The 16,105-nt window shown below is 41.7% G+C and overlaps 1 long non-coding RNA gene across 1 annotated transcript; it reads right to left on the bottom strand.

The window, feature by feature from the left end:
* Window positions 1-1,674: 1,674 nt before the first annotated feature.
* On the bottom strand, window positions 1,675-5,717 carry LOC135561847 (uncharacterized). Its single transcript, XR_010459685.1, has 2 exons — window positions 5,261-5,717; window positions 1,675-4,923 (listed from the first exon to the last, which is right to left on the bottom strand). It is a non-coding gene; the product is annotated as an uncharacterized LOC135561847 (long non-coding RNA).
* Window positions 5,718-16,105: the final 10,388 nt, after the last annotated feature.

The raw sequence follows: 16,105 nt of genomic DNA on the forward strand, positions 1-16,105 counted from the left end.
CAGCAGAGGCTGTGTGTGAAATCAATGTCAACCAAATGAGTTTGTGTTTTTCTCTTTAGTTGTTTTGCAGCTTAGCCCCTTGAGTCTAGTCAATTTGTCTCTCTTTTTGGAGATGTATTTTTCTTATTGACCCCAAAGGCTTTAGTCATAGTCTGTTTTGAAAAGTGAAAGTGAAATGTATTTGCTGAATGTAATCACACAAAGTTTGAATGTAATCGCATAGAAAGTATATATTGTTGTGGGCCCACTCTCCTCATGTGGTCTCTCTCTCCGTCTGTCTCTTTCTCTCTGAGTAATCAGAGAAGCTAGACGAGAAAGAAAAACACACCAACTCCGACACAAGTGCACCAGATTCTATTCAATTTCTCTCCCCTTGTTACTTCTCTTTGGGAGGAGGCAATTAAGCCCAATTTGCCTTGATTAGGCTGCACGCCTAATGTGCTTTGGAAGAGGAGAGAAAAAATGTTGCTCTGCAATTTGGGTGGAAGACACGTGTGAAGAAGACAAGTGATTGCACAGTAACTTTCAATTGCCATTTTAACAAGTGTCAGGATTCGGGAAGGAAAGGAGAACTTTGAGCTGTAATATTTCCTCCCTGGTAGAGAAGCTGATTTTGTCAAGGAGCCTTGTCGTAAGGTGGGGACGTCTATAGAATGTGTTCAGGGACAATGACAATTTGGTAACACTTTGCGCCTTTAAGCCTGAAGTTATAGTGCATTATAATGCTGTTATAATGCATTTAAAGACTCGTTTCTAGGGCTCATGCATACGTCTAACAAGTAATAAAGCATGTTACCTAAGGCTTTAGGTAAAGTGTTACAGAGCATTTCTCCTCGCCATTTCCAGTCTGAGGCGGTGGCGGCCATCTTTGTTCAGGCTGACATTATATCATTCTCCAGCTACAGAACGCTTTGACAAAGCTTTGGATAAACGAGTGATAATGGCAGCGTGGGGGATTTTCTTCTTTCTCCACTCACTGCTAGAGAGACTGTCATGCAGGTCAGGATTTAGGCCTAGTCACTCATACAGGTCAGGATTTAGGCCTAGTCACTCATACAGGGGGAGAGTTGGTGGGTTTTCTTCATTTGATGCCAAAAGAGGTTTTCTTTGTCCAAGGGCCAAGCTTGACAAGTCACCCCGTCCCCATTACAGAGTGGTACAGAGAAAAGGTCTAGGCCGCTCTTCCTCTTGGAAGAATAGAATAAAGCACTGGCTGTGTCCCTAATGGCACCCTATTCCCTATAGTGAATTACTTGTGACCAAACCCTGTATTAGTCCTGGTCAAAAGTAGGGAATAGGGAACCATTTGGGACACTGACACAGTGTTTGAAAAGCCACGGTGTGCCACTGACTCTCCGCTTTCAGAAAGCTCTTTGCCTGCTTCACTTTTGAGTTTTGATTTGGGTGGAAAGTGAAAGGAGTTGTTTTTTGACCTTGTGAACCTTCTTCTCACTCCTCTTTTCAAAAACCTGATTGATTCATTCCAAACAGAACAGGACTCTGTGTCTCCGTCCCAAATGGCACCCCATTCCCTACATAATGCACTGCTTTGGACCAGAGCCCTCAAAGGAGTTGGACCATATAGGGAATAGGGTGCCATTTGGTTCCCCTTTCCCATGTGAAAGTAGATTTTCACCAAGCCCTTTGAGAAAGTAAAAGCGTTCCCTCACTCTCTCTGTTCAATTCAATAGACTTTATTGACATTGCAAGTAATATTACTGACCATGTCGAAGTACACATATAACTACATTAATCTGACTAACAGTAATAAAGTAATAATAATAATAAAAGTACTAACAATATTACTACTACTAATAATAATAAGTATACTAATAATACTACTAATAATAATAATGAGTATACAAATATACTAATAATAATACCGCAACGATGTATACTACTAATACTAATAATACTAAAAATAATTATTACACGTATACTAATAATACTAATAATATGAATCATACTAATAAAAGGTATACTAATAATATTATTAATAATAATATGACTCCTAATAATACATATACTAATACTAATATTATGAATAATAATACTACTACTAATAATAATAATAATAATGAGTATATTAATAATACTAATAATAATAATAATAATAATAATAAGTATACTAATAATACTAATAATACGAAGACTACTATTAATAATAATAATAGGAGGCCTAATAGTAGTGGTAATGATATTAACAACAACATTAGTCATGAGAATAATAATGTAATGAAAGCCAAATCAAACTAAATAGCAAATACTATTGTTACATTGTTGCTTTTCACTGGCTTTCCCTCAGCTTGTGGCAGGAGGCCACATATTTACGTGCCAAAACTGCACATTTTGTTTTTTTACCCAATGCATATTAGATATTTTCGTTATTTTTTTATAGTTTAAAATGATTTGTAATGGCGGATAATTTGGGGAAAGAAAGATTCTCTTATGTCTGAGTATTTGTCCCAGTGCAATAGGTCTCCCTCTTTCTTTATTTTTGATCTCCTCTCTCTTTGTCTCCCTCTCTTTTCTCGTCCCTCTTTCTCTCTCTCTCTCTCTGCAGCAGCTTGAGTGCATTAGGGCCACGTCTTCAACTGTATTTGGTCATTACAGACCAGAGGGCCTCCCTTTAGTAAACATGAACAATCTCACAGAGACCGTCAGTACAGGCCCTATTGCCCTTAGTCCCTGTAGTACAAAGACACTCCAAATCCCTCTGAAGGTGTTCCCCTTTAAAACTCCATTACCTTAACCTCGTTAACCAGAGACCGCATAGGCCTGCTACACTCCCTGAAGTCCCGCACCGCACCGCTCCCCAGCCCCACCCCCCCTATCATTTCCAGACCAGGGTTCAAACACGCCCAACTAGCACTCCAGACAGGCTAAAGTCCAGACTAAAGTCCAGACAGGCTAAAGTCCAGACTAAAGTCCAGACAGGCTAAAGTCCAGACTAAAGTCCAGACTAAAGTCCAGACAGGCTAAAGTCCAGACTAAAGTCCAGACAGGCTAAAGTCCAGACTAAAGTCCAGACAGGCTAAAGTCCAGACTAAAGTCCAGACAGGCTAAAGTCCAGACAGGCTGAAGTCCAGACTAAAGTCCAGACAGGCTGAAGTCCAGACTAAAGTCCAGACAGGCTGAAGTCCAGACTAAAGTCCAGACAGGCTAAAGTCCAGACAGGCTAAAGTCCAGTCTAAAGTCCAGACTAAAGGCTCAAAGTATTTGAAAGATCTCACATAGTATTTGAACCCTGTTCTGATGGCCACTTTCCCTTTGACTGGTGAGTCCCTGACACCACACAACGGCCCTCCACCCGTCCACTCCTCCATCCCTTCATCCCTCCTCTCCTCTATCCCTCCCTCCTCTTTTAATCTGTGTCCTGGGTGTCGTTTGGGGAGAGTAGCCTTTAAATAACCACCGCACAGCGCAGCAAACCTCTTCAGTATGTGCAGTCTGTCACTTTGCATTAAGTCATTATGGCTCCCTGTAGCTTGGTGTGTAGTTTGTTTGTGTATCGGTCTGAGGCATCAGCTGTTACTGTCTGAGGAGAAGAGGAAGCTTAAAGGCATCGTGAGGGAAGTCGTGAGACATGGCTGCTATATGAGGCCCTCTCTCTTTCCCCTCTAAAACATATGCATTGTTGTTGTATAGTGTATATACAATCTGGTCAAATATAGCTCCTCTCTCCTTCCCTCTAAAAAAATACATATTGGTTATTTTTCTATTCATCGGGTTATACATTAAATGTATGACCGGGACCATGTACAGTACAATGAAAATATATATCTCAAAGGGAAGTTTAATCCATTGTAGCAGACATAGGTAGACTGCTAATAATCTCCAGTCCAGGTGACCTATATCCATTATTGTTGTATAATAGCCTTCCAACAGTTCATTTACAGGTGCCCTTTGGTCCATTAGTAACTCACCGCATCAATCATTTCCAGAGAAAACCCTTGTGTTTTCATATAGAAAGAATGTGATTCTTCACCTGAAGTCCAAAAGGTCACAAGACAGTTGTAGTGCGGTTGTGTCTCTGCGTGCGTCTGGACGCGGTGTGTAATTAATGAACGCTCTGCTTTACCATAAGCAGCTTCGCCGCTCTCTTGTAATGAGCTGATTACTCACGGTGCCGAACCACATTAATATAGCGAGACCAATGGAAGAACAGCACTTTATTCCACATGGACTTCCAAGGGAAACGTGTCTTCTGCTTTATTCCAACTCCTCTGAAATACACACATACATACAGAGAACAGGTGAACGTATAGAGGACCAAGAGTAACACAGAAATAATATGGCCATGTTCAAATCTGGCTTGCCTACTACTTACTGAAACTGCATACAGTGTACTAATCGTACTACATACTATTTAGAACGTACTGTTTAGTACAAAGTATGCAGTATGCAACAAATATTAGCATACTACTCATCCATACTGAGAATGCGCAATCGCACTTGTTGCGCGCCTTTCGTTCATTTTTGTAGAGCACGTCCTCCGTTCTGATTTCCAGCTGTTGTCGAACATGTGTTTGTGAAAAGACTATTATCTTCCTCAAATGTGTGCAGCGAATTCTACTAAATAAAAAAAGACGAACTGAGTATGACATCCGGGCATTTAAAGTGTAGTAGATTTTTGAAATGTCACATAGTGAAATGTAGTGGATGTCCATGATGTGAATTTCAAATGTAAGTATTCCTTAACACCAGAGCCGCTGGGCCCCGAGGAACCCCCCTTCAAACATTCTGCCTGCAACATTAGAACCGTAATTAATACGTTTCATATATGCTATCTCAAAAATAATCATTTGGATGTGTTTATGACGGTCTTGGATGACATTATAAAACTATATATTTTTTTTGTGGGTGCGCAGACCCGCGAGCCACTCCAGCCCCTGATGATGAGCTCAGCGTTGCCCATCCCTGCTGTAAAAACATAACAAACGCAACAATTTGTTTGTCTTTGTTACAACTATGAAACATAAAGCATGTGTGTTAGAGCACGGTAACAGCTTATTTTTAGAGCGACAAAATACAAATAAATACCCCAGCCACCAAGACGCACGGTCAAGAAGCTTGGTCAAATTATGAAAACATAATTATAAGCTTGATGAACACAAAAGGAAATCAGTAATGGTATGATAATTCATATAAGTGTCAGTATGACAGCAGTCAAAAATAGTCAGTTATTGTCAGCTCATGCTTACATTACAGTCGACACACATTTTTGTAACTTTCACTTGCTTGACACACTTTGACATACCTTTGTTTGGTTGTAGTGCGTAATAGGCTCCGATTTTCTCTTTATGGAGTCACGGTCGATGTCAACTGTCGGATGCGTGGTGCTCATGACAGAAACTTTATTTCTTGCCTTGTATTGGTAAATGTGAGTTGTCTTGTCATTCTTCAGCACAGCTGTGGTACAACGGCTGTGCAAGTGCCTTATTTTGCGCAGAGGGAGGGAGCTCCCGTCTCCCTTTGTTCATGGTGTCGACCGGAGTTGTTTTCTTTGCAAGCAACTTGTCCGCCGATGACAGTGAAGTGACATTTGTCCCCTTCTGATGTAAGGTTCCACAAGCCTCATCACCACATTCTCCGACACGCGCTCACCTGCTGCCAGATGTGGACCTTTGCCCAGATATTGAAAGCCGTTCAGCGTGTACAATTACGCACGCTCTCACTGTGTAGCCTACTCCAAGGAGGCCAGAGGAGACCGATACGACTGCTTTGATTGGGTGAACTGATATAGGGTACGTACCATTTTGAGATTAGGCCTATAATTAGACTGGATCAATACAATAGAATGGTCCGCCCTGTTCTTCATTAACAATTGGTGATGACATCATTATGTCATTAAGATCGGAGCAGGGGCAACGGTGAGAAAACCATGCTACAAGAACACCAGTTCTGTTCGTCATATTAAGATTCTAACAATGGCATTGTGTGAGACGTATTTAGGACAAGCCAAGGACGGAGGGGGGAATGACTTTTAAAAAATGGCAGAGTAATATTGTTTTTTTAATGAATGAGCAGTCAAAATGACTGCTTTAGCGGCTCTAGTGTTAAGGCGATAAGGGACAACTGTGTGTAACCATGACTATGTAACTATGAGTACAGCCATCCAGACCAACAAGACTTCGTTCTCTCCCTGAGTTATGTATCCCTTGTAATTAGACTGGTCGGACCATCCACACTTCATTATTGCATTTCTTTCTCACAATAGTGGCCCATTATCCCCATCCTCCAGCCTCCATGTGTTAATTAACAGAGATTTGACTGCCCAGTGTATTGTATCTAACTGTTATTTAATCAGTATAAGGATGGACCCTTTCTTTCTCTCTCTCTCTCTCTCTCTCTCTCTCTCTCTTTCTCTTCTTTCTTTCCTTCTTTCTTTCTCTCTTTCTCTCTTTCCTTCCTTCTTTCTTTCTCTTTCTCTCTCTCTCTCTCTCTCTCTCTCTCTCTCTCTTTCTTTCTCTCTCTCTTTCTCTCTTTCTCTCTTTCCTTCCTTCTCTCTCTCTCTTTCTCTCTTTCTCTCTTTCCTTCCTTCTCTCTCTCTCTCTTTCTCTCCCTCTTTTTCTCTCTGTCTTTCTTTCTTTCTTTCTTTCTTTCTTTCTTTCTTTCTTTCTTTCTTTCTTTCTTTCTTTCTTTCTTTCTTTCTTTCTTTCTTTCTTTCTTTCTTTCTTTCTTTCTCTATGTACTGTTTAGGCCCTGATCAGGCCAGCCTCAGACCAGGCCTGAGATTGCATTGCATATCTCCCTTACGCAAGCAAAAACAATGTTGGGAATGAATGGTGCGGCCGTCGGTAATGACTGTTTAAATGTTAAATGTGGAGCTTCCACTCCGTTCCTTTCCTTTATTGTCTGGTGTCCTCGCTCGGCTGCTAGGCCCAGGTAGCTAAATCCGTTTATGCAATGTTCTAGGGCCAGAGAGAGATGATTCCTGCTTTTCTACCAGTCAGCTCTTCCTGGATGAGTGTAGAACAGCAGGATGAATCATTCAAACCAAATCTTGAGCTGCCTTCACCATGTGGATACAGACACACACACACACACACACACACACACACACACACACACACACACACACACACACACACACACACACACACACACACACTCTCACACTTATTTTCTACCATCCCCAGCATTTGTTGCATCTCATATGCAGATGTATTGGGGCTGCCGGTGGATTGTGCTTACGGTGGTAGTACGTGCAGACATCCCTGTGTGTTGTGATAGATGACCAGCATAGTCCTCGGTAGTCCTCAGTCGCATGCAGCTCTGGGCTGTTAGACTGAGACAGAGTGAGGAAGCCCTAGACAGCTGCAGTGCATAACATGTGTAATACAGTTAGCTTTAGTTCATGTGTAGTACTGTTAGCTTTAGTTAATGTGTAGTACTCTTAGCTTTAGTTAATGTGTAGTACTGTTAGCTTTAGTTAATGTGTAGTACTGTTAGCTTTAGTTAATGTGTAGTACTGTTAGCTTTAGTTAATGTGTAGTACTGTTAGCTTTAGTTAATGTGTAGTACTGTTAGCTTTAGTTAATGTGTAGTACTGTTAGCTTTAGTTCATTTGTGGTACTGTTAGCTTTAGTTAATGTGTATCACTGTTAGCTTTAGTTAATGTGTAGTACTGTTAGCTTTAGTTCATTTGTAGTACTGTTAGCTTTAGTTAATGTGTAGTACTGTGTATTTGTTAATTTTGTGGCTGTTTTAGGTGTGACTTTTATGTTGTTTAGTTGAGGGAAGTTAAACTACTGTAGGAGAGTAGCACAGGTCAGGTGGGAGGTTTATTTTGTAAATGGATGCAAAGTCAAATAAGAGGATGTTTTTAGTGAGAGAGCTTTTGTGTCTGTAATCTGTAATTTAAGTGTGATTTTGGGACGAGGGCGAGACAGAGGAACAGAGGAACGAGGGGAGAGATGAAGGCGAGGGAAAGACAGACATAATGGTGGTCTTAAAACAGTAGGTGTATAGATGGAGAGAAAGTGTGTAGTCCCTTCTCATCTCCCCCCAGAGCTCTAACAGGTTAGGTAAGAGGTAAGACTATATATTTGTCATCTGGCCTAATCTGAAGTGTTACCGGGCAGCATTAATCTCCCAGCCAGGGCTCAACACAATGGCAATGTTAAGCCGGCCTGAGGAGTGGACAGCAGCCACAGCTCTGACACACACACACACACACACACACACACACACACACACACACACACACACACACACACACAGCCGCTCTGAGATGCACAGACAGGTAGGGGAATAGAAAGAGAAAACACCACGTAACCATAACTCCATAATCCCTCTTAGCCACCAGGTCAACCATCCAACGACCTTTAGAAGCTACCGTGTCCAATCGGCCAGAAGTGCTTAGAGCCAAAAAGCTGACGTTGAGATAAATAGTGTTTGAAGGTCCGTTTCAGTTAGATTTGCTGTTATTGCGACATCTTTAGCTGGTGAAATTTTTTTACAATTTATTTTTTTGCTAAATGAAAAGTAGCTTATTAAATGTTCAACACCAGCATTTGTTATATTATATAAATAATTGTTCAATATTATGTAATATGATTGTATTTATTATAATACATTTGATTTGTTAGATATTATTCATGTTATTAAATTACTGATATTTGAAGGCATACATACTGGGGCTATTTTTGTTATATTAATACATTGTAGCTAGCTATTTTGTAATAATTTCTTAAATAAAATTCTTAAATGTTATTTCAAAGTCAAGAAATAGATACAAAAATAACAATTTTCAATGTCACCATGTCCAGAATATCTGTATTTTCCAATTAATAAAAAAAAAATATATATTTATAGTTTGAGCGTAATAATATGTATTTCCCATAAATGTTTTGAAGAACAAAAATGAATATAGTGAATGAGTGGTAGATATATAATATACCCTTATAAATAATGTTGGATCATTTAGCTTTTAACAAATACATTCCAAACCTATTCTAAAGATCCATCCCAGCATGACAACAGACAGTCACCAGCCTTGATGACCAGCCTTGACGACCATCCAACCAGAATTCAAAACTTTTGATCAGTTCCATCCAATCACGTTGCCTCATATCAACATCACCCCACCCACTGTGCTTGGCTCGTCTGCAGTAGAGGGGATAAGACAGAAGAAGCCTGGAATATGTAACAACCAGGAATACAAAATACCACCCTATGAATACCATCATCATAGAGTTAGCGGGAACCAGCAGCCGCTGTTTTGTTACACTTACTTGATTCATAATTGGCCTGTTTCTTCTCTTCTTCTCTCAGATAATGGCCTTTCTGTCTTCTTCTCTCAGATAATGACCTTGCTGTATCGGGCTTCTCTGCATATCTTTATTGTGTACGACTCATGTGTCTCTCCCTGTGCTGTGATTGGGTTGGATGTCGGGCCAGTGGTGTGCGACGTGTACTCTGGATGGCTTACGACAGAGTGTAGTGTAGTGCCGTGCAGTGTATATCTCTCACCCTTCTGTGTGTAAGATAGTGGTTGGTTATTTTGGTAGGGCATTACTGTACAATGGCATGCACTGCAGTATGTGTGGGTGCTTTCCGCTCAGCTATGATCTCTCCTGCCACGCTGGAGTTACCCATAGACCTACACACACACACACATAAACACACACACACACACACACACACTGGCAGGGTCCCCATGAGCAGCGATTCCCAACCTTTTCGTTTCTGGGGATCACCAAATCCCCGTCAAAAGCTCTTGAGGACCACCATTCTCATTTTTTCAACTAAATATCTTGGCGGTCAAATGAAGAGTATTTTATCAGTGAATGTAACAGATTAAATGCCTATTATTACTATTGTTATTATTAACAATGGGCATTTTGAAAAGTAACGGGAAATTGCCTGTAATACCATTATTACTCCTAGTTGTTATTATAAAAAATAAACAGCCAGCCTTGTGTTTCTGCAGGGAGCACACACACATCTCCACACACATATCTCTACACACATATCTCTACACACATATCTCTACACACACATATCTCCACACATATCTCTACACACACATATCTCCACACATATCTCTACACACACATCTCCACACACATATCTCCACACATATCTCTACACACACATATCTCCACACATATCTCTACACACACATCTCCACACATATCTCTACACATATCTCTACACACACATCTCCACACATATCTCTACACATATCTCTACACACATATCTCCACACATATCTCTACACACATATCTCTACACACACATATCTCCACACATATCTCTACACACATATCTCTACACACACATCTCCACACATATCTCTACACACACATATCTCCACACACACATCTCCACACATATCTCTACACACACATCTCTACACACACATCTCTACACACATATCTCTACACACACATATCTCCACACACACATCTCCACACATATCTCCACACACACATATCTCCACACACACATCTCCACACACACATATCTCCACACATATCTCTACACACACATCTCCACACATATCTCTACACACACATCTCCACACATATCTCCACACATATCTCTACACACACATCTCCACACATATCTCTACACACACATATCTCTACACACACATATCTCCACACACACATATCTCCACATATCACACTCTCCACACATATCTCCACACATATCTCTACACACACATCTCCACACATATCTCTACACACACATCTCCACACACATCTCCATCTCTACACACACATTTCCACACATATCTCTACACACACATCTCCACACATATCTCTACACACACATCTCCACACATATCTCTACACACACATATCTCCACACATATCTCTACACACACATCTCCACACATATCTCTACACACATATCTCCACACACACATCTCTACACACACATCTCCACACACACATCTCCACACATATCTCTACACACACATCTCCACACACACATCTCCACACATATCTCTACACACATATCTCCACACATATCTCTACACACATATCTCCACACATATCTCTACACACACATCTCCACACATACATCTCCACACACACATCTCCAGACATATCTCTACACACACATCTCCACACACATCTCTACACACACATATCTCCACACACGCATATCTCCACACACACACACATCTCCACACACATCTCCACACATATCTCTACACACACATCTCCACACACACATCTCCACACACACATCTCCGCACACATCTCCACACACACATTCCCACACATATCTCTACACACACATATCTCTACACACACATCTCCACACATATCTCTACACACACATCTCCACACATATCTCTACACACACATATCTCCACACATATCTCTACACACACATCTCCACACATATCTCTACACACACATCTCCACACATCTCACACATATCTCCACACATATCTCTACACACACATCTCCACACATATCTCTACACACACATCTCCACACACACATCTCTACACACACATCTCCACACACACATCTCCACACATATCTCTACACACACATCTCCACACATATATCTCTACACATATCATCTATCTCCACACATATCTCTACACACACATATCTCTACACACACATATCTCCACACATATCTCTACACACATATCTCCACACATATCTCTACACACACATCTCCACACATATCTCTACACACACATCTCCACACATATCTCTACACACACATATCTCCACACATATCTCTACACACACATCTCCACACATATCTCTACACACACATATCTCTACACACACATCTCCACACATATCTCTACACACACATATCTCCACACATATCTCTACACACACATCTCCACACACACATCTCCACACATATCTCTACACACATATCTCTACACACGCATATCTCCACACACGCATATCTCCACACACACACATCTCCACACACACATCTCCAAACACACACATCTCCGCACACATCTCCACATCACACTGCTCCACATATATCTCCACACATATCTCCACACACACATTTCCACACATATCTCCACACACACATCTCCACACATATCTCTACACACACACATCTCCACACATATCTCTACACACACATATCTCTACACACATATCTCCACACATATCTCTACACACACATCTCCACACATATCTCTACACACATCTCCACACATATCTCTACACACACATCTCCACACATATCTCTACACACACATCTCCACACACATATCTCCACACATATCTCTACACACACATATCTCTAGACACACATCTCCACACACATCTCCACACACATATCTCCACACATATCTCTACACACACATCTCCACACATATCTCTACATATCTCCACACATATCTCTACACACACATCTCCACACACATATCTCCACACATATCTCTACACACACATATCTCCACACATATCTCTACACACATCTCCACACACACACATCTCCACACACTCTACACACACATCTCCACACACATCTCCAAACACACACATCTCCGCACACATCTCCACATCACACTGCTCCACATATATCTCCACACATATCTCCACACACACATTTCCACACATATCTCTACACACACATATCTCTACACACATATCTCCACACATATCTCTACACACATATCTCCACACATATCTCTACACACACATCTCCACACATATCTCTACACACATCTCCACATATCTCCACATCTCCACACATATCTCTACACACATATCTCATATCTCACACACACATATCTCCACACATATCTCTACACACACATCTCCACACACACATCTCTACACACATATCTATCTCACACATATCTCCACACATATCTCTCCACACACATACACATATCTCTACACACATATCTCCACACATATCTCCACACACATCTCTACACACACATCTCCACACACATATCTCCACACATATCTCTACACACACTGCTCCACATCTCCACACATATCTCTACACACACATATCTCCACACACACATCTCCACACATATCTCTACACACATCTCCACACACATCTCTCACACACATATCTCTACACACATATCTCTACACACATCTCCATATCTCTACACACACATCTCCACACACATCTCCACACACACATCTCCACACACATCACACATCTACACACACATCTCACACATATCTCTACACACATCTCCACACATATCTCTCTACACACACATCTCCACACATATCATCTCACACACACATCTCCACACACATATCTCTACACACACACATCTCCACACACACATCTCCACACACACACATACATCTCCACACATATCTCCACACACACATCTCTCTACACACACATCTCCACACATATCACACACACATCTCCACAACACACATATCTCTACACACATCTCCACACACATCATATCTCCACACACATCTCTACACACACACACATCTCTACACACACATCTCCACACACATACACATCTCCACACATATCTCTACACACACATCTCCACACACACATATCCACATATCTCCACACATATCTCTACACACACATATCTCTACACACACATCTCTACACACATCTCCACACATATCTCTAAACACACACATCTCCGCACACACATCTCCACACACACATCTCCACATCACACTGCTCCACATATATCTCCACACACACATTTCCACACATATCTCTACACACACATATCTCTACACACACATCTCCACACATATCTCTACACACATATCTCCACACATATCTCTACACACATCTCCACACATATCTCTACACACATATCTCTACACACACATATCTCCACACATATCTCTACACACACATATCTCCACACATATCTCTACACACACATATCTCTACACACACATCTCCACACATATCTCACACATATCTCCACACATATCTCTACACACACATCTCCACACACATATCTCCACACACACATATCTCTACACACATATCTCCACACACACACATCTCACACATATCTCCACACATATCTCTACACACACATCTCCACACATATCACACACATATCTCCACACATATCTCTACACACACATATCTCTACACACACATATCTCTACACACTACACACACATCTCCACACACACATCTCCACACACACATATCTCTACACACACATCTCCACACACATATCTCCACACATATCTCTACACACATCTCCATATCTCTACACACACATCTCCCACATACACACACATCTCCACACACATCTCCACATCTCTACATCACACATCTCCACACACACATCTACCACACACATCTCACACATATCTCACATCTACACATCACACATCTCACATCACACACATATCTCCACACATATCACATCTCTCTACACACACATATCTCTACACACACATCTCCACACACATATCTCCACATCACACATCTCCACATCACACATCTCTACACACACATCTCCACATATCTCCACACACACACATATCTCCAACACACATCTCTACACACACATCTCTACACACACATATCTCTACACACACATCTCCACACACATCTCCACACATATCACACACACATCTCCACACATATCTCTACACACACATCTCCACACACATATCTCCACACTGCACACACATCTCCACACACATCTATCTCTACACACGCATATCTCCACACACACACATCTCCACACATATCTCTACACACACATCTCCACACACATATCTCCACACATATCTCTACACACACATATCTCTACACACGCATATCTCCACACACACACATCTCCGCACACACATCTCCACACACATATCTCCACACATATCTCTACACACACATATCTCTACACACGCATATCTCCACATCACACATCTCCGCACACACATCTACACATCACACATCTCCACATCACACATCTACACACACATCTACACATCACACATCTACACATCACACATCTACACATCATACACATATCCACATCATACACCTCCACACACATCTCCACATCACACATCTCCACATCACACATCTCCACATCACACAACTCCACATCACACATCTCCACATCACACTGCTCCACACACACACACATCTCCAAACACACATCTCCGCACACACATCTCTACACATGCATATCTCCACACACACACATCTCCACACACACATCTCCACACATATCTCTACACACACATCTCCACACACACATCTCCACACACATCTCTACACACGCATATCTCCACACACACACATCTCCACACATATCTCTACACACACATCTCCACACACATATCTCCACACACATCTCTACACACACATATCTCTACACACGCATATCTCCACACACACATCCCCAAACACACACATCTCCACATCACACATCTCCACACACACATCTCCACACATCTCCACACATCTCCACACACATCTCCACACACATCTACACATCACACATCTCCATACACACATCTCCACATACACATCTCCACATCACACAACTCCACATCACACATCTCCACATCACACTGCTCCACACACACACACATCTCCAAACACACATCTCCAAACACGCATCTCCGCACACACATCTCCACATCACACATCTACACATACACATCTCCGCATCACACTGCTCCACACACACATCTCCACATCACACATCACACATCTCCACATCACACATACACATCTCTACATCACACATCTCCACATCACACATCTCCACATCACACATACACATCTCCACATCACACATCTCCACATCACACATCTCCACATCACACATCTCCACACACACACATCTCCACACACACATCTCCACATCACACATCTCCACATCACACATCTCCACACACACATCTCCACACACACATCTCCACACACACATCTCCACATCACACATATCTCCATCTCCACACACACATCTCCACACATCTCCACACACACACATCTCCACATCACACATCTCCACATCACACTGCTCCAAACACACATCTCCACACACACACATCTCCACATCACACTGCTCCACATCACACTGCTCCACATCACACTGCTCCACATCACACTGCTCCACATCACACTGCTCCAAACACACATCTCCACACACACATCT

Source organism: Oncorhynchus nerka, linkage group LG18 (assembly GCF_034236695.1).
Source record: "Oncorhynchus nerka isolate Pitt River linkage group LG18, Oner_Uvic_2.0, whole genome shotgun sequence".
Lineage (NCBI taxonomy): Eukaryota > Metazoa > Chordata > Actinopteri > Salmoniformes > Salmonidae > Oncorhynchus > Oncorhynchus nerka.